Raw genomic sequence first — 21,565 nt, forward strand, 5'->3', positions numbered from 1 at the left:
GTTAATACTAATGCACCAAATCAAAATTAATTAACTAAATAACTAATTTTTTCAGTCCAAAAGTGCATACAAAAACGGGAAATTTAAACCAAAACATAGGTATACAATTTCCTACTGCTATTCTTTTACAATCAGCCACCTTAATTCCTAACCTAATTCATTAGAATGGGGACATATACAGTCATATGCAAACATTTAAGCACTCCTGGTTTTCACTTTCTAAGTGAACAAACCAAAATATGGCATGTTTTTGCAATTTGTACAGCACAATTTTTGTAATGTAGGGGGCTGAGGCGGGTTGTAAATGTGAAGTGACTTTATTAAGGGCATTCTGATACTCATTGTCGTAGCAGGGAGCCGTCAACACACAGGCAGGCAGGAAAAGATGCAGATCCATAATCAGAAATAACAAAGAGACTAGCAGGGGTCAAAACCAGGGAAAAGCAAACGCAGGAAACAGGCTCAGAACTCAAGTGCAAACCACAGTGGAAATAAAGGGGTATATGTAGCAGCCTGAATGAGATCAACACAAGTTGCAGGTGTGTGGGAGAGGAGGAGAGTGGGCGGAGCCCAACACTGCAATTATTTGACTGGCAGCACCCAAACTTTCGCATACGACTGTCGCACAGGTGTCTATCAATCAGAAAACAGGGCCTAGAAAGCGCTAATTTATGCATTCCCGTCTACAAGGACGAGGAACGCTTGCTCAGTTTTTGACAAAAATGAAATGGACTGAAGATTCTCTGTTCATGCTTTGCTTCAAGATTGTGGTATAAATGTATTTATTTGTTGATTTGTTTGTTTATCTCTCCAGCCGTGGCTGAGAGTGCATCAATATCACAAGAGAAACCTCCATGAATGTTCATGTCGCGTGCATAATTTGACACCGTCCTTGATTTACTTGGTACTTATTGATTTTTTCAGATGAAGGGTCCATCAAGAGAAGGTCGAGGGCTGTAGTTCATAAGAGAGGAGTTAAGTGCCGAAGCGTAACGCACCTTAATATCGCGCCGCTCCACTCCAAGCAGCCAATTACAGCCCCAAATCCACCTTAACAACTCATCAAAGTTAACACTGAGGGGAAAAAAATTGCCGGTTGCTTGAAGAATCACAATTTATTTCGCCAAGCTGTGGAGCTGTGGCGGTAATAAATTACTAAATAAATACTGTGATGCATCTCCCTCTCGCTCTCTCACTCGCCCGCTCGCTCGCTCTCTCTGGCTGTGGTGTTGGGTTTAAATTGATATGGTCAGAGGAGAAGCAGTGAATATAATCTGCATTGATTCAGCTGAGGTATTTACAGCAGCCCATCTGCATTTCTTAGCACAACGCTGAATCATACGTTAAAGCCAGCCAGCGTGTCATCATTATTAACACACTCACAGACACACAACAGAAGTGTGGAAACAGACGAATACTTCAGAGACTTCACAGTCGGAGCTGGAGAAAGTCTGTCTGTCTGTAACGTGCAGGGCTGCAGTCGTAAACAAGGACACACGGTTTAATTTACTGCGTTTCCATCCAAACGAATTTTTGCGAAAAAGGTTTCAACCTTTAAAGTTTGTTGGAAACAGAAATTATTGGTAACATTTTCTGAATGTCAACAAAACTTTTTTGCATTTAACTTCAGAGTGAAAACTGTTTATCAACAGCTGAAATGCAGAAATGGGAACTCAAGTCGGTGACTCAACTTGAATGCGCACTTAACTGACTCGCAACCTGACACGGACAGGTGCTTAACTGACTCGTGACTCAACTCTGACTTAACTGACTCACAACTTAATTCTAAATTAACTGATTTGTGACTCAACTCGGACTCGTGCTTAATTGACTGGTGATTGACTCAAACTTGCACGTAACTGACACCTGCTCAGGTGAATTGTGGCTCGACTTAGACTTGTGCTTAACTGACTCGTGGCTCGACTTAGACTTGTGTTTAAATGACTCATGGCTCCACTTGCACTTAACTGACTCACAACTCAACTCAGACACAACTGAAACTCAACTTTACTCGGACTTGACATGTCTCAACTCTGACATGTGCTTAGGCGGCTCGACTTAGACTTGTGCTTACCTGACTCGTGGCTCGACTTAGACATGTGCTTAACTGACTTGTGGCTCGACTTAGACTTATGCTTAAATGACTCATGGCTCAACTTGCACCTAATTGACTTACAACTCAACTCAGACATAACTGACTCACTACTTTACTTGGACTTGACATGGCTCGACTCTGACACGTGTTTAGGTGACTTGTGGCTTAACTTAGACGAATGCTTAACTGACTTGCGGCTCCACTTGCACTTAACTGACTCACAAATTTTACTTAGATTTCTGCTTAACTGATTTGCGACTTAGACTTGTGCTTAACTGACTCATGGCTCCACTTGCACTTAACTGACTCACAATTCAACTTACACGTAACTGACACACAACTTTACTCGGATTTGTGCTTAACAGACTCGTCACTCAGACTCACACTTAACTGACTCACAACTTGACTTTGACTCATGCTTAACTGACTTGTGATTAAACTCAGTCTCATGCTTAACTATCTCATGACTCAACTCAGACCTGCACTCAACTGACTCATGACTCACACTCTCACACTTAACTGACTCACAACTTGACTTAGATGCGCACTTAACTGACTCATGACTCGCACTGTCACACTTAACTGACTCGCAACTTGACTTAGATGCGCACTTTACTGACTCGTGACTCGATTCGGATGTGCACAATGTCTTAGGCATCAGACCCCGAATTCATAACCATTTCATGTAAAAACTGGGAGCTTTTAGACGCATTAAACTCCTCAGATCTCTGGTTCCTATCACTGCTATGGACAATACTGACTCTGAGCATTTGACATCAAATTAGTTTGTTTACATCTTAATATTTTAATTATGCAGAATTTTGTTTAAAATCTCTATAAAGGTGAAGCACTATGAGAAACCAAAACTTCAGCTTCACTGGGAAAAGTTGTGTCTGATAGGTGTGATCAGAATGCAGTGTGTTTGTCCCTTATATGACCCTATTGTCTCTCTCTCTCTCTCTCTCTTCCCCATGCTGAGTCTTTGATGCCGAAAACTCTCCAGGCTTCCTGCGGAACGGCTCGAGTCAATTGTGCTCCGTTTCTCTCCTCCTCCCTCTCTCCGTACTCCTCCGCCTCCTCCAGCCAACCTCCCTGTCTTTTCCCACCTCTCCTAGCACTGCCGCTTTTGTTTCCCTTCCTCTTAAATCAATTTGCAGAGTGAATAGGCATTAGAGAAAGAGATAGAGAGACAGAGTGAGTGAGAGAGAGAATAAAAGGAGAAATACTCTTATACTGAAGTACAGAATGAAGTCTATTAAAAGGTATGTTTAAACTCTTTGACACTGTATGTGTGTGTGTATGTGTGTGTGTGTGTGTGTGTACGGTATGAGTGTGTCTGTATTTATTCAACCCCAGGCTGATGTATGAGTGTGTGTGTTTGCGGTCCGTCTGGGAGGTCATTTCACTTCAGGCTATTGTTTATGTGTGGGTGGGCTTCATCAGATACTAATTCACTTTAACCGAGCTCCAATCTGTAATAATGTATGTGTGTGTGTGTTTATTTTTCACACAATTTTCAGGACAAAAATCTCCTGACTTTGGAGGAAAACCAGAGAAACTCTTACACTGTGAGAATCTACAAACATGGTCCTCCATTTTTAAGCAAAATGTTTACTGTTGAATAATTAAAAGACACATGAAACATAGTATGATTATTACATATAGGTACTTAGATAGGTGTAATATATATATATATATATATATATATATATACCACGGATGTAGAATTTAGATTGAACGCCAAGTTAAAGCAATACATTTTTAAATGTTTGTTAAAAGTGTGCACTGAGCTTGCCTGTCTAATAAAAGGTGGAATTGAGTTCCACAGTTTAGAGGCGTAATAAGACAAAGAGGCCTCTCCATGTTTTCAGAAGGCCAGTATCTGCATGTTGGAATATAAATAACAGACATTCTGTGAGGTAAGCATGTGCATTAAGGTCATTTAGAGCCTTAAAAATCAGTAGCAGGACTTTAAAATCTATCCTGAACAATACAGGTAGCAACGTGAGCTCTCTTTTTTGTTTTTGTTAAGATCTGTGCTGCTGCATGTTGTACGAGGTTTTTAGGAAGCCCAGCAAAAAAAGCATTACAGTGATCAACTCTGCTTGTAATAAATGCAAGAACAAGTTTCTCTGTTTTACTCTGAGATAGAAAAAAGGCCGAACTTTAGCAACTTTTCTCAACTTTTAAAAAGCTACTTTAGCCACTGTGTTTCCATGTGGGATAAAACAGAGTTCAGAATCGAAGATTACACACAGACTCCCACCTATACCTCCCACTTCAAAATGCAGCATCTTCCGCTAACCCCTAGCAGCTGCTAACAAAACACTTTTCTTTGATGTCCCAGTAATAATGACCACTAGTCCACTAGTAATATTAAACACCTATATAATACATACGAGACATTTAGGCCCAATCCCGTTTCTGTTTTCAAGTGTCTCCCTAATCCCTTGGAACTGAGTTAGAAGGGGTAGTGGTTGAAATCTTGCCCTACGAAATGGGACAACCCTCAAATTAAAAAAAAAAAAATTGCTTCATTAACAGGCTGCTAGTAATGCTCTGTAGGCGACCCGGCCCGTCTTCAGTGATAGCAGAGAAGGGAAAAGTTCAGCAACCTCACTGCTGGGTTTTAGTTACATTTAGGGCATCATATCCTTTCAAAGAGGGGCTATAAGACAATTATTTATTATCGCCCACCGCTAATTCTTTGGTGATACGAAGCTGAAGTCAGCTATTCACCAGGTTCTTGTTCGAATTTTCCCGTTCCACCTTAAATGGTGCAGCAGTTACATATACTTGGCATTCCGGCGCTTCAGTCGTCAGAACTGCTGGATTTTTAAGGTGGAACGGGAAAGTTAGCTAGCTAGCTACCGAAACATTAGCATGCTATTAGTGATTCTTTATGCTTGTTATGAAGAAACGACCATAATACATTGAAACGCCATTAAACTATAATAATACAGTGGTTATCGGAATTTTTTAACAGAGAAAATACTCACATTTGTGGGTTTCTTTGGTCGCTCGTGTAGCCATCTTGCCGTCTCATAAAACTCCGTTTGGAGTGTGACTCTGAAAAACCTCCGTTTGGAGGGCCATGTAGCCCTAACACTTCACCCTACCCCTCTATCTCAACAAACATTGGGACACCCTAACCCTAGACATGAACGCTCAAAACAGAGGGCCAAGTGGTAGGGGCAAGGGGTGAAATGGGACTGGGCCATAGACTCACACCATATGGGACATACAGAACATATGAGACATACAGGCTCATACCGTATGGAATATATAGGTTCATACTGTATGGGACATATAGAACATATGAGACATACAGGCTCATACCGTATGGAATATATAGGTTCATACCATATGGAACATATAGGCTCATATCGTATGGAACATATAGGCTCATACCGTATGGGACACATAGGGCTCATGCCGTATGGGACATATAGGCTCATGCCGTATGGGACATATAGGCTCATATTGTATGGGACATATAGGCTCATACCGTATGGGACACATAGGCTCATATTGTATGGGACATATAGGCTCATATCGTATGGAACATATAGGCTCATGCCGTACGGGACATACAGGCTCATGCCGTATGGGACATATACGCTCATACTGTATGGGACATATAGGCTCATATTGTATGGGACATATAGGCTCATACCGTATGGGACACATAGGCTCATATTGTATGGGACATATAGGCTCATATCGTATGGAACATATAGGCTCATGCCGTACGGGACATACAGGCTCATGCCGTATGGGACATATACGCTCATACTGTATGGGATATATAGGCTGTGTGTGTGTGTGTGCTTCCCCCCTCATCCCTCATCAAAATGCATACAGAAATCTCTGATTTATTCAGCTCTGCCCTAATGCTGCAGCATCTTCGGAACTGAGAAAAATCTTCGGGGGGCACTTTCTCGAATTTTCCAGAACATCACCCATGTTTTTCTTGACCAGTGAGTTCAGGTGGGGAGCTCATTTTTGAAGGCTGAAATCACACGACGGACACGCACTAAAGCTTATTCTAAATACTCTCCAACTGTAGCTGTTGTCCCACTCGCTCAGCCCAAATCCACCCTCGCAGAATTCCCTCATTCTAAATGGCACCGTTGTGGTGGGCAGTTAAAGCTGGTGGGTGTAAAACTAATGCATTCTGTTTGAGGCCATACGACCTACACATTACATCCAAGTTCAGAATCAAAAATAAATATTCAATAAGATAAATTAACAAGAGGCAAATGACAGATATGGTTGTGCTGCTGTTTCATGTTCAAATTCTGGAGAGCTTTATCAGTATTTCTGCATTATAATGTACATGCATGTACTGATATACAAAGGTTTTAGGCACCTGAGAAAATGACAGAATTAAGAAAGACAGATTAAGAAATCTATCAATCCATGCAGTAATAGTGTTCAATTACCCATTTCAGAACCTCTCTTTGAGGAGGCCCAGTATTATTTGCTATCACAGTCCAATACCAAATTTAACTTAATGCAGCTTCATTACGTTAATTTTAACAAATCCATGCATTAGTAGAAGCCATAGGGCTTCTAAGAAAACTTTGGAACCAAACCTGTGTTCTTTAACCAGCACACAAAATATCAAATAGTTTTTTAAAAAACAAAATCATTCTCGTTAATTTTTTTTCTACATTGATGTTTTCATTTATTCTAAAGTTATATAGTTACAAGCAAAAGACTTATTGCCCTGATAAATGGTTTTCAACAGTTTTCAACACCTATATACACTATTGCATGCCAAGTGCTGGCTACAGGGGAATACAGCCCTGACAGCATTGGGCTGTGGAGCACCTAATGTAAAGCCTTCTCAGAATAGAGGCTGTTAGTGCAGTAAAGAGAGATATATGGCCAAAAGTATAAAAGTATGTGGTCATAGCCATGCAACCTCCATAGTCAAACACTTGCAGTAAGAAGGGTCATACAAGAGATCAGTGAATTTAAATGTGGTGCTGTCATAGGATGCCACATCGGCCACGTCAGTGAAATATCTGCCCTGCTAGATCTGCCCTAGACAACTGTAAGTATTTTTATAGTAAAATGGAGGCATATAGGAGCAAAAACAGCTCAGCAACAAAGTGGTGGGCCATGCAAACTCACACAGCAGGGCTGCTCTATGCTCTGTCCTATGTGTAAACTGTCTCTGGAAGCAAAATCAGCACAAGAACTGTGCATTGGGAGCTTCATGAAATGAGCTTCGGTGGCCGAGCAGCTGCACTTAAGCCTAAGATCACTATGCGCAATGCCAAGTGTTGGCTGGAGTGGTGTAAAGCATGCTGCCTCTGGACTCTGGAGCAGTGGAAATGTATTTTCTGGAGTGATGAATCACACTCCACTATCTGGCAGTCTGATGGATGAATCCAAGTTTGGTGGAGGAGGGATAATGGTCTGGGGCTGTTTTTCAGCATTTAGACTCGGATTCTTAGGTCATGTGTAGGGCAATGTTAAAGCTACAGCATACAAAGACATTATAGTATGTGCTTCAAACTTCATGGCAACAGTTTGGGGAAGGTCCTTTACTGTTCCATCATCCAGACGTGGCTGCTCTAATTGGAAATCATGTTCAATCTATGGAAATCAGGTGATTTTCATGGTCAGGTTCATGTGAACCCTGCATTCACACAATGAAAGTAATGTTACTGAATTATTTAATCTTCATGTTCACCCTGTTTTACATAATTTATGCTAAGGTTCAAGTTGAATTACTGAAAGTAATAAATATATTCTGACAAGGCTTATTTTGTCCACTTATCTCTTAGGGTTAAATTGAGAAAATATTTCAAATATGATTAATCATGATCAAATACACAAAAAATAATGAATTATTTGAATACCAGCCCTTTTGCCTGCATTGCTTTTAAAAGGGTCAAATTTGAGAAATTGTATCAAATGCATATATACATACTAAAAGCTGAATGGCTGTTTGATATTAGGAAATGGTGGCTTTAGAAAAGCAGAGCGCAATGGAGGCCAGTTCAACAAAGTTCCCCTTCACTCTGACGTGTGCATGTGTGTCTATGTGTGTGTGGTGAACATGCTGCTAAAACAGCGCTAAAATGACCTGAGCTTGGAACACAACATCTGAACAAACCGGGCCATTAAGAAGAGGATGTGTGAACACCAGGGATGTTGTGTGTGTGTGTGTGTTTGTGTGTGTGTGTGTTTTAACAATAAGACAATTCAGACTGCATGCAAACAGATCTCTACCATTAGGAAAAATAGATGATCTATTTGTACCTAAAATTTCTGAGTAAAGTTCATATCAAAAATGTGTGTGCATGTATGTGTGTGTGTGTGTAACGGTAAACTGAGCGATGTCCTTGCTGTGTGCTCTGGAGATTGCTAAAGTGCTCTTATTTTAGACAGGACTGATCTCTGAAGACCCACAGCCCTGCTATCTGAAACCTCGCTAATGGACAGCACACTGTGTGTGTGTGTGTGTGTGTCTGAGAGAGTATAAGAGAGAAAGAAAGCAGGTACATCCTAACTTAGGCCTGTCTTCACTTCCATTTCCCACCAGCACAAATCAAAATCACTTCAAATGCGTCAATAGTGTTTCTCGGAAAATTCCACTGAAAACAACCAAAATGGCTCAGTTAGCTGCACACAGAACACTCTATCAGATATCTGTATTGTGAAATACCCCCTACCCAGTGGTGCTGTGGTATCTAGATATGTGGGTATATTGTACCTTCTTGGGAACACCCACCCTCACATGTGTGCATCCATCCACACAGTTAACACACATCATTGCCCAATTTACTCCATAACAAAGGAGCTGAAACTGGGCGAGACGTCTTGTGTATATAAGGATGGATAGAACTTAATACGGTACTTTAAGCCAATATAATGCTATGAAAACGTAAAACGTCAAAGAGTTCAAAACCCATTTTGGACTTTTAACTGACTAGGACTTTAGACTAAGATCCTTTTGCTTTGAGTGACTTCATACCTCAATTATGTTTATTTTATTAAAATGAATGACTGAATATTCTATTTTGTTACTACCAAGACAATCATAACACTAACGAAACATTACCAATTTCAGCTGATTCTGAGCAGGACTCAAACACGCTAGCTAGGACTAGTAAACACAGCTCTGAACAGTTGTACACAAAAAATCTAAATATTTTTCATTAAAACACAAAAAAGGTTACTTAATTGCAGAAAATGTGTGTTTCAGTAGTGACAATTTGTAATGTTCCACATTGATTTTTACACTTTGGGACATATTTACTTTAAAACAATGGGATCTAACTGCTCATCATGGTGAAGTGCACACTGTGCCCAGGCCAGAAACTACTATCCACTGCAGTGAACACAACATCAGATCTCTCCAAGCACCTGCAAAGGCAACATGCTAACACAAAACTAGTAGCGAAAGTCCTCTGGTGCCAGAGTGATGCTCAAGCTGAGTGTATGCCGAACCCAACCAAGCAGGCAAAGTTTGTTTTGCAACAGGTAAGAAAAGAAGATATTAACTGGCTTTTTCTGTGAAGTACTCTTTGGGCTTTTCACCAACTTTACACAGGCAGTAAATAAGTAATGCACTGCTTGTTTTAAAAGAAAAGACCAATGTGTAATGCATTACTTTTTTGAGTAACAACCTAACGCTGGTAACAAATCATTCAAGCAATGATAGCATTTGTTGGTTAAATTATATTAGCAAATAAATGATGCAGATGATGAGAAAAGGTGCAAAAAAACTGCTCTCCAAAGTCTCAATTTCAATTGTGTGGAGTGGACACTTCAGACATTAAAGCAATAAGCCACAAGTAGCCATATGTTACAGTGATTTTACTTTGTCTACGAGGTGTTTTTAGGCAGCATGTTCAAATTGCTAGCTAGCTCACTCACTAATAGGCACCACTAGAGAGACTTTGATATGTGTCGGGTGGGGCTTCAATGTCAACTTGTTCCAACATCAGTCCTGCACTACAAAAAATATTCTCTGGCAAGTCAAACCATCTTAAATCTAGTTGATATATCTAATATCTCTAATTATCAGATTCTTGCAAGAATATTATAAGACTGTTCAACTTCTACTTTCTAGACATTTCTAAGTCATTTTATCTAGATAAATTGTCAGTTGGACTTGTTTCAAGCAAACAATTACTCTAGATAAAATGACTTAGAATATGTAATAAAAGTTAAGAAATGTCAAATGACCTTATTTTATTCTTACAACAATCTCAATCACAAATATAAGATACATCGACTAATTTTATGATGTTTACACTTGCAAAGACACAATTTTTGTACTCAACTCAAATTCATAAAACGTCAAAGGGCCAAAAAATTCTTAATTGAAATGACCAATATTGTTCTTTATTTAACAGTTAATAGTAAATTCATGCATGTGTGTACAGCTAGAAGCCCACACATATTATAAAATTAAGTTGGCATCCCCTTTAAAGCAGCACTATATATTTTTTTATTAAAACTGAAAGACGCAGGGCAACTGAATCAGAAGAAAAAAACAAGTTAAAATGTAGTGTGCGTGCGCTGCTACGAGTCGACCTGTAAATAATTTACAAGTCAAAGGTGTCGGGACGGATTTCGCAGGAGTTTCTCAAACCACGTCATACATCATAAAGTATTAACATCACACACACAGGCTAAAAAACAAGGTCGAGCTCAAAGTTTAGGGCTCAAACGCAAAATCAACATTACACTCAAGAAGATATGATGACAATCGAGGATAATTCGTTTACATCCTCTGAAGACCTCCTTGGTGTCCTTCACCAAGTTTTGACTGAGCTCCCTTCGAATACTCTTTCAACACACTAGCAATCATCAGATTCGCCCAGCTCAGGGAAAAGGTCCGAAGCACAATTCATGATTCAAAATGTTCGTCTGCATGTTGCGTGCAATTACACATTTCCACCAGAGAGGTCTCCAAATCCCCAAATGTTACATAGAGCTTTAAATAGACTTTTGTTTTTATGGGGACCAGCCAAATGTCCCACATAAAGTCACACATTTCTTTGTTTCCCAACAATGTGGGGACATTTAGTCCCTACAAAGGGCTAAACAAACACAAACACTGGCTAACATAGACTGTGAATGAAGTTAAAGGAAAAAGAGACATCCACTCAAACAAGTGTAGAAAGGAAAGTTCAGCCAAAGGGTTTTGAAGGGCATGAAGAACAAACCCTGGAACACACGTTGGAGAGATTATGGTGATAGACGACTTTTTAAAATGCAGGTGTGTGGGCGCACTCGCAGGCTGTGTGTGTGTGTGAGTGTGTGGCATTAAAAAAGAGATAGGCCATCTGTTGTTCTGGAGTTGACTATGGGCCAGGTCTGCACAACTGTAATTCGCTGATGCCTTCAGACATATGGTGGACATTATAACATTACCTCTACAACTGTTGGAAGGGACTTGGACATATGCGCAGCTGCTGGCTGCTGTAAAGCAGAAATATGGACGCATATGCAAGCGCGACACATCTGCCATACATACACACACACAAACACCAGGAAGTGGAGTGGTGTTTGAATACCTTCAACAGGCCCTTCTGGCTGTGTGGGTTAAAGTGACTACAGCGCTCTTGTGATCTCTGGGTTGTGCCACTGAACCATTCCGAAATAGTCATCTACCGTCTCCATAGCAACCAGAAGGCCAGATAAGGTGGGAAGGCCGAGACTTATGGTGCGTTTGGACAGTCCTTGATAACTTGTAAAATGGTAAAGTTGTCGAATCATCAATCTGTACCAGTTCTTAGGGAATCACGTGATCATCATTTTGTGAACAGTATGAATAATATATGTCCAAAAGTTTGTGGACACCTGCCAACCATCATGTCTCCTGAAATTAAACTTAATTAAACTTTTGTTTTTTTTCAATTAAATATAGTCCACTGAGCTCCTTGAAAGAGCTGTGAAGAGTACAGAACAAATAACACCTTCATTCAGTCTTCGTACGTTGTGTTCTACCTGGTCATTTGCTTCTCTGTGTGGAAAAGATCATTTTCTGGGCATTGATTTTGTACGCTAATCTCCACTTCTCTCATTGACTGTCACATTGAAGGGGGCGGAGTACGGGGTGGTATTGCTTGTTTTCTCAAAACATTGGACTGGCAGGACCCAGAATCCAGATATCAATGTCACTGAATGTGTTTGGATCTATTTTGATCATGAGAAGCACGAAATGCAACCAACTTCTAAGACTAAACTTTAAAGGTTTGGAAAAATATCACTGCAGATTTCTTTGAAAAACTGAAAGCAAGCCAAAAACAATGGAAGCTGTAAACAACAGAATACAGTAAATATGTATTCTACTAAAATATATATATGAAGCTTTCCAATGATTTTGACTGGAACTGTTATAAATAAAAGTTTTGCACAGTCTTAAATAGTTAAACTTTTTTATTTTGGCCCCTTTAATGTCACTATTTATAATTGTTTTTTTTTATTTCAAGCATGTAAACAGTGTTTACTGTCTTAATGAGTGTGTTCCCAATAATCTGATCATAATCAGATTTCTGCAGTTATCTGATGATTCAAATGGTCATGTAAACACCATACTTTGATTTCTTAGATCGGAGTAAGGCCTAGAAATCTGATTAAGAAATCTGATAAAGAGTAATCAGATGTGTCAGTGCATGTAAACTCTTGCTCTGATTTCTTTCTGATCTCTCAGTCTGCACATGCACAAAAACAGACTGCGGTACCAGAAATAAGCAAGCAGTGTTGCCACAAGATGACAGCAAAACACTTTTGGAGCAATGCTGAAACCAACTACATTCTCAATGAAATGAAGGATTTAAAGATGATGTATGTTCATATTTACAGGTAAAGTGGTGCAATGTTTAAAAAAAAAAGCAGCTGCATGAAGTTTGAGTTTTACATTACTTTTATGTCACGTCTTCTTCTGTGAGTTTATCGGCTGGTTGCAAAGCAGAAATCTAATTACTGCCTGACTCATGTAGACCTGGAGTTTCTCCACTATCTCATAGCTCAAGAGCATGTAAACGCATTGATCCGATTACTGACAGTCTGATTTTTTGCAGTTATCAGATTATGGTCGACAACCTCATAGTCTTTCAGATTATGTAGAGCACACATTAAATCAGGTGTCCAAATAAATTACACGAAATAATAAATAAATGTTTTTTTTGTTGAATAAATTGATTTTTATGATTATTGGCATTTGAAATAGGTAGACAAATCACCTATTACTCCAGCATAAAGGATTGCTCCACTCGAACTCATTGCTTATGAGGGTTCAGAATGGGTCTTCTTTCCTGCTGCCAAACTTCCACTGCTGGGCCTCATCCTGTTCTCCTGGGTTTGTGGGGCTGCTGTTGTAGCTGTTTATGTTTACTGAGCTACCAGCTTCGATCAATGGAGCAAAAGCGATAACAGATCGTGTTATGTTTGCCTTTCGGAAGCGAGGGAAAGGTAGAGAGCAAACAGATCAGGTTAGTGCCAAATGTACACACCCACACACACAAGTCTGTATTCCTGACTTTGTGGGGGACTTCTGTATTACTGTAGCTAAATGCTGCTGGACCTAAACCCAGACCTCAACATCAGGAACTGAAAACAAATATTTTGAGTAGTAAAAAGCATTTGTCCCCACATTTTCACATGCTTTTTTGTTTTTCCATCAATCTGGGGACTTTAGCCCCCACAAAGAGCTAAATAGATGCACTAACACACACTAATCTGTGACTTGTTCCCTGCTTGAGATTTGGGAGCTCATCTGAATTAATAATATATTGACCCATTACAAAAGCATGCACCATTTCTGGATGCCAGAGAGTTTAAACAGCATCACAGCAGTGTCTTTTCTAATGCTAGTATACGAAAGCAGACTTTTATTTAAAAATATTTTACAAGGAAGCTTGTGCTCAACACAAGGGTCATTTTATGAATGTTTTCCTCAATTCTTAGCTGAAAGATCATGAACATTCCATGCTTGTACAATAGGCACTGCAAAAATATGCTTTTCTTCAAAAAAAAAAACTGCCATATTTTTGGGGAAAATTTGGAGAAAAATTAACTTTACGAAATCCCCCTCACCCCTTTAGTACATGACTTGTAAAATTTCACCCATAAGAAGCTCAACAAATGTGGCTAACACCATTCAATCAGCAGCACTGGCTGTGTATGTAAAGATCCAGGCCTCAACTCAGTTCCTTGTACAATCAGGTTAGTGCCAAATGTACACACCCACACACACACAAGTCTGTATTACTTTCTTTGTTGGGTTTTTCTGCTAAATGCTACAGTAATACCCTCCAGGAACCAGGTTAAAAAAAAATTACTGAGAAGCTAACTGGCTGACAGTTAGCTTGCATATGCTAAGTCATTTTTCCACCTTTCTCTGAAGGATAAGGAAAAAAACACTGAGGTTTTGGCTCCCATTTTATTTTTTTTAAATTAACCTGTAAAATTCGCAGTTCTTACTTTTTATATAGCTGGTGGATGTACACAACAACTAAATTTGGACAAATTCAGAATTCATCAGTGGCATGTAAACAAAATCAGAAACAAGAGAAAAGAAGAGTGAAAACATTGCTTGCAATAGAAAATAAAGCACTGTCAACAGAGATGTTTTGCCTATAATGTTATTCTTAATCACGTGCACATTTCATCTCTCTCCACAACAATCAGCTGTTCTACACATCTCCTGTCAAACATCCTGCTAATAGAGAAACAATTTATCTATACTTTTTATATATCGTTGTTGTAGGAACAAAATCTCCAAAATGATAACTTTACAGGAGAAGGAAAAAACCTTCTTTACTTTAATGTAAGTCAATGGAACCAGACTTTTTTCCAAATCATTTTGGGCCGTTTCTTTTGGTCCATTCATCATGAAATTTACAAACTACGTAAAGGGCCACAGGCATTTTCAAACTATGTCAAAAACTAAAAACAGACAAAAATAGAGATATAAGGTTTTGTCCCAACAGCAGTGATTTTTTTTGATATTTTTCAATCAGTAAAACTGTTGTTTAAACCAAACTGGAAAGAATATTTTAAATATAAAAAACATTATGAAACAAACTATTTCGTCCAGGCAATGAGTGGCAGCTCGAGCCAGAGATGCTACAAAGGAGTCTGGCGAACAGGGTCCAACAAAATATGGTGTTTCGGGCCATTTTTTGCATACAAAATCAGGCTCGAGTTTGGCTTGTTTTTATGTGGCATATTTGCTTTTTTTGTAAAACATTTCATGCATTCAGAATAGCCCTTGAGTTTAAGGAGTGGGTGAATGTCCCCTTGAATTAAACAACTGATGATGAGAATGCTGTGCAAACGAGCTGGAGTGAAATGTGTGAGGTGTTAAAGTTAGAAGGTTCAGGGCTGGTTAAAAGTCATTCAAGCCTAAAGCCTCGGAAGCCCAGATCGAGTGACACATGGCAGGTTACACCAGCTTTGATCAGCAGGGAGCAGGTTTTTCCCCCCTTACTCTCCAGGGACAAGGTGAAAAAAAAAAACTGGGGAGCTAACTGGCTAACAATTAGCAAGTTTATGCAAAGTTCTTTTTTGCAGATAGATCCTACTGTGTCCCAAAGTCTGAACATCAATGTGGAACATTAAGAATTGTCACTACTGAAACACATATTTTCTGCAATTAAGTAAACATTGTGTTTTAATAAAAATATTATGATTTTATGTGTTTACAGCTGTTCAAAGCTGTGTTTGCTAGTCACGTACTGTACATTTTTGTTAGTGTTATTATTAGGTAGTGACAAAATTGAACGTTCAATCATTTATTTTAATAAAATAAACATAATTAAGGTACAGGGTCACTCAAAGCAAAATGAATTTAGTCTGAAAGTCCAAGTCAGTTAAAAGTCTGAAATGTGTTTTCAACTCTGACTTTGAACCAGAGGTGGCAGAAGTACACAAGACCCTTACCTAAGTAAAAGTACTAGTTATCTGGTAAAAAAAAATATTCAAGTAAAAGCAAAAGTATGACTTTTTACTGAAGTATAAAAGTGCATGCTCCTAAAAGTAAAAAAGTATTGTTGAAAAATCATTGCTAATTGATTTTTTTAAACAGTATATCTTTTTATTGAGGGTTGGAGGTGAACATCATCAAACTAAGCATACATAATGGTTTACACTAATGGTTCTAGGCCTTAGAACTGCATGCATCATCCACAAAAATGCACTCGTCTAAAGCACCCAAACGTTCCTTTACAAGAAGTTGAGATGTATATTGTTGGAATCTCCACTAAGAAAAAAATGTTTATTTTTAATTTAGCCGTCAAGACTGAACAACAGATCAGATGATTCTTTTAAGTAAGGCTGGAGTGGGTTTTCAGACTGGGAGTTACATGATGCAGACCACCCCCCCCCACACACACACACAATGCACACATCCTGCAATGTCATTACTCGTAACATCAGTGCTGTCATCACCCCACATATTCCAACACATCTGCCCTGATACAAAACAACAGCAGCCAATTAGAAAGCTGGATTCACACAAACAACCAATACTGCAGCACCTTCTGCTCACCACAGACACAACTTCTACACAGAAAAGACAAAACTAGGTAAAAGTCTGACAGCTGGGATGTATAATGTTAAAACTACAAAGTCAAAGATGTAGGAACTTAAAACCTGAAAAATATCGAAGACAAAAACAGAGGTTACTGGCACAGCAGGCAGACCCAAATGAAGACAACATGAAAGTTAAATCAAACAGCTGATGTGCGAAGACAAGGAAAACCAGCACAGCACTCTTAAATACCTAAACCTAATCATCCTAAGCTAAAGCATTTTGCCACAGTGGGCACAAAACATGTTTATGGCTTATATATGTCTTACCTGTAATGACTCGATGCACTGAAGAAACCTCTGTACAGGCGTCTGAATGTAACCGCTACATCATTTAAGGTGGAACGAGAAATGAAGCTAACTTCGGCTTCATCTCGTCTCTGTCCACTGAGTCTCAATTACAGTCAGTAAACCAGGGCTGTATCACTGAGACGGGGCCGCTGGTTCAACCTCTAAATTACCCCCTAAATTACTACAGTGCTGTGAGTTTATTCATTAGCTCACAGCAACCAGCCTAAAACACTACCGGCCCACCTTGAATTCTCAGAGTCTCCCGATTTCCCACTCTGGCACCAATAAGGCCATGGATGTAGGTTTTTTCAGACACATCCATATTAAGTGCTGAGTCGGTGCTGTCACTTTCTGTGGATTTCGTTGTCTCATCTGTTATTTTTCTTCCTTTTCCCGTGTGCTCACTGCTGGGGCCTGTAGGCCGTGAAAGCAGCCAATCACGGGTTCACTCTGCTCCCGCTCCCCCACTTCACATCCAGTAGGGAGTAGTTTTGCGCATTATTAGGTGCCTTAATACAACTGACTGATCAGTAGACAGAGACGTAAATAGATTGTTAAAACCAAAATAACAAGCCTGATTTGAAAATGTAGTGAGTAAAAATTACAGATTTTTCTTTATAGTGAGCAAAAGTAAAAGGTATTAAGTGACAGAAATACTCAAGTAAAGTACAGATGCCTAAAACAACTGACTTAAGTACAGTAATGAAGTTCTTGTACTTCATTACTTACCTCCTCTGCTTTGAACAATTCAGCAGAATGTTCCGTATAATTCAAGTGCACTACTGACGTACTTAAGCTCACTTCTTTATCGCAGGTGCAGTGTTATTGGGCTTCTGCATTACAAACAACAGTGCAGACTGCAGCGATGTATGGGAGCAATGCATTTCTGTTAGCATTTCAGCTATGTTGGAGAAATACTGCCATTTCTCCTGCATCCTCCTTTCACCTTGACAGGCTGGGTAGGACAAACCTGCCCTCAAAACCCCAAAGGACAGACATCCTGAGTGTGTGTGTGCGTGTGTGTGTGTGTGTGTGTGTTATTGGCAGCTGAAGAGGACTTGTCTCTCCCTCAGGGTCTCTGACATCTTCATCTTGATATTTCCTAATCTACAGCTGAAATCCCAGACAAGGACAGAGACAGATTACCTCCCAACACTCATCTTTAGACAGCAAGCAGACAGACAGACCAGAGAGACAGAGAGAGAGAGAGAGAGAAGAGAGGGAAAGAGGTAGAGAGGTAAGGAAAGAGAGGGAAAGAAATGGAGAGAAAGAAGGAGAAAGAGAACGAGAGAAAGGTAGGAAAAGAGAAGGTGGAGAAAGAGGTACATGAGAAAAAGAAAGAGAGAGGAGAAGAAGGTGGAAGAGGAAGAGAGAGCAAAAGAAACCGTGGAAAAGAGAGAAAGAAGTAGAAAGAGAGAAAGAAGGAGAAAAAGAGAAAGAGAGAGAGACAAAGAAAGAAAGAGAGAGAAAGAAAGAGAGAGAAAAGAGGAACTGAGGGGGTGGGAGAGAGACAGAGCAAAATAAATAGTGGGAAAGAGAGAAAGAAAGACAGACAGAGAGAGTGAGAGAAATACATTCCAAGCACTAAACTGTATTCCAGAAAATGTTTCCATATTAAGCAAATATATTTTTAAAAATACATTTATTTTAAAATGTAACAGGGAAATATTACACAAAAAAATCTATATCAAATATCTTTGAAAATGTATGAAATACTGTCTAATGCACTTTACTGCTTGGAAAATTTTTGAAATGAATTTGTATTCTAGTGTCTTAATTTTAAATATTAGCAAACGAACCTTTAACATGGCAAAATTAAGTGTTGTAAGTATTGATACACAGTGAAAATGCAGTTATGATTTGATATCCTGATTATTTGACATATGTTTTGTGTGAGTGCTGTTTTAAGACCACATACTATGGTTAATTCAAAGTGGAATACAGGCTGTGTTCAGACTGCAGGCCAACCAGATTTGTTTCTTAAATCAGTTTCTCTGAGACGACTGTCCACACTGCCGTATGCAAATGAACAGGTCAGATTTAAAACTATCTGCATGGGTTGCTGGTCGTCAGTAATTATGTAGCTAGGCTGGTGTTGCGGCTTTCAAACACGGGTGCAGGAGAGACGGAGGTGCATCATCTCGCCCTCCAAACTCTTCAGAACTCTCTGGCATAAACATGAATCTTTGGTGCTCTTCTTGAATCCCAGCACTTCTGTCACTCTGGATGTGACATCGCTGTTGTTTGTCGGGTTGCGAGTGACGCAAAAAGACACTTTGAAATCCGAAAAAACGTATGTGTTTTGTTAGTTGTTCAGACTATCAAAATCAATCTAGATACCACCTGGACTTGCCAAAATTGTCTGACAGTCTGAACAAGGCCTCAGTTATATCTAACTTTTCCTGAACCTACATACAATTTAAAAAAATAGAATAACCCAATAATAAATGTAATAATAATAAAAAAAGCATTTTAAAAATATGTTAATTAATAATATATATATATTCACACAGGATCTGAGGAGACACACACACACATATATATATATATATATATTACAAACATTTTTTGCCATCTTCATATATTACAAAAATATATTGATAAATACATTTGGAATATATTTTTTCCATATGGGGAAAGAGAGCTGAGGGGGGTGGAGGAGAGACAAGAGAGAGAAAGAAGTAGAAAAAGAGAAGAAAGGAAAAGGAAAAGAGAGATAGAGAAGGAGGGATATGAAGAGAAAAAGAAAAAACAGAAGAGAGAAAGAAAGGAGAAAGAGGGAGAGATAAAGAAAAAAGAAGATATAAGAGTGCAAAAGAAAGAGATGGAAAGGCTGAGAGGAAGAGAAAGGGAAAAGGAGAGAGAGACAGAGTGTCAGAGATAGAAATAATATAGACAAGAGAAAAAGCAAAATAGCGTTGGGGGGAGACAGTGAGAGACAAAGAGCGAGAGAAAAGAGGGGAAAAAAGAGAGACAATGAGTGAGACAGAGAGAGAAAAATATTAAAAAGGAGAGAAAAAGAAAACTGAAGAAAGAGCAAAATATCAAGAGAGTGAGAGAAACAGAGAGAGGGGAAAAAAGAGAGACATAGTTAGAGACAGAGAGAGAGACAGATTGAGTGAGAGAAAAAAGAGAGAAAGGAAAATTGAAGGAAGAGAGGGGTCGGGGTGGGGCAGAGAGAGCAAGAGGGAGAGAGAAAGAGAAAAAGAGACAGAATGAGTGAGAGAGAGAGAGAGATAGGGAGGGAGAGAGAAAGAGAAAAAGAGACAGAATGAGTGAGAGAGAGAGAGAGATAGGGAGGGAGAGAGAAAGAGAAAAAGAGACAGAATGAGTGAGAGAGAGAGAGATAGGGAGGGAGAGAGAAAGAGGGAAAAAGATGGACACAACGTGTGTGGGTGAGAGAGAGAGAGTGAGAGAGAGAGAGGAATGGAAGAGAGAGGGAGGAAAAGGCTCTCTCTCCCTCCTCCTCTACTTTGTGACTATAGGTGACATTCACAGTGTAGTGAAAAGCATTACTAAGTAAGACGGGCTTCACACAGGATCTGAGGAGACACACATGCAGCGTTACATTAGTCACAGCTGTGCTTATAGAGAGACGGCTTTATTATTGGATCACTTACTGCAGATCCACCACAGCACACGACCCACAGCAGCAGAACACAAGCCTGTGTTTCAACATTGAGACACAGCAAACCACAGCAGAGAAGACTGAACTCCACAGTGATGTTCTTTAAAGCCACTGTTTAGTCTAATTACACACAAACTCCTAACCCCTAATATACTGATCAGACATGTCTGGTGTTTGCTTCTTTAGTTTTGCACTGAAGCTATGAGGCTAGTGTAGCTAACAGTTAATGACCTCTCGGCAAGTTAAATCATCTTAAATGTACAGAACATGTTAATATTTCTCATTATGCCTTGTTTAAGTCTTTTTATCTAGTAAAAGTGTCATTTAATGGAAAATATTTCATGCACAATTTCTCAAAACAAACAAGAAAACTGTGTTAAAGGGAACCAATTTTTCAAAATATCTGAATAATTTGATTCTTGAGATGTAAACGGTCATTCATAGTCGTTTGACGTCTCAGATTTCAGATTTACAGTGGTAGTGATAGGAACCAGGCATCACAATCTCAACAACACAAATATAGCCATTTCATTTACTATCCAAAACCACCAGTGAACCTATAAGTCCTCAGAGTTTTATATGTAATGCTGATGGTAAAATAGTCATAAATCTGAAAACATACGTTTTCTTTGGGGACTATTTTGCCTTACAACACCCTGCACGTACCCCTCCACCATTAATAGTTTAAATGGATAAAAATTCATTTTAAGCTGAAACATTATCACAAACTATTATAGATCAATGTGTCAGACATTGGGCAGCACATATTTAACCATTTCATGATAGCCTTTGGTGACCAAGCTTTCAGATGTCTTTGTCTGGTTCCTATCACCACCACTATGAACAGTTCTGACTCTGTAAGTTTCTCTAGAACTATGCATTCACACCAAACCACTCTGAAAGACTTTGTTTACATCTCAACCATTTAATTATGTTCAGGTTTTTAAAAATTGATGGAGTTCCCCTTTAAGTAATCTCTAATA

Source organism: Colossoma macropomum, unplaced genomic scaffold, assembly GCF_904425465.1.
Source record: "Colossoma macropomum unplaced genomic scaffold, Colossoma_macropomum, whole genome shotgun sequence".
NCBI classification, from domain to species: domain Eukaryota; kingdom Metazoa; phylum Chordata; class Actinopteri; order Characiformes; family Serrasalmidae; genus Colossoma; species Colossoma macropomum.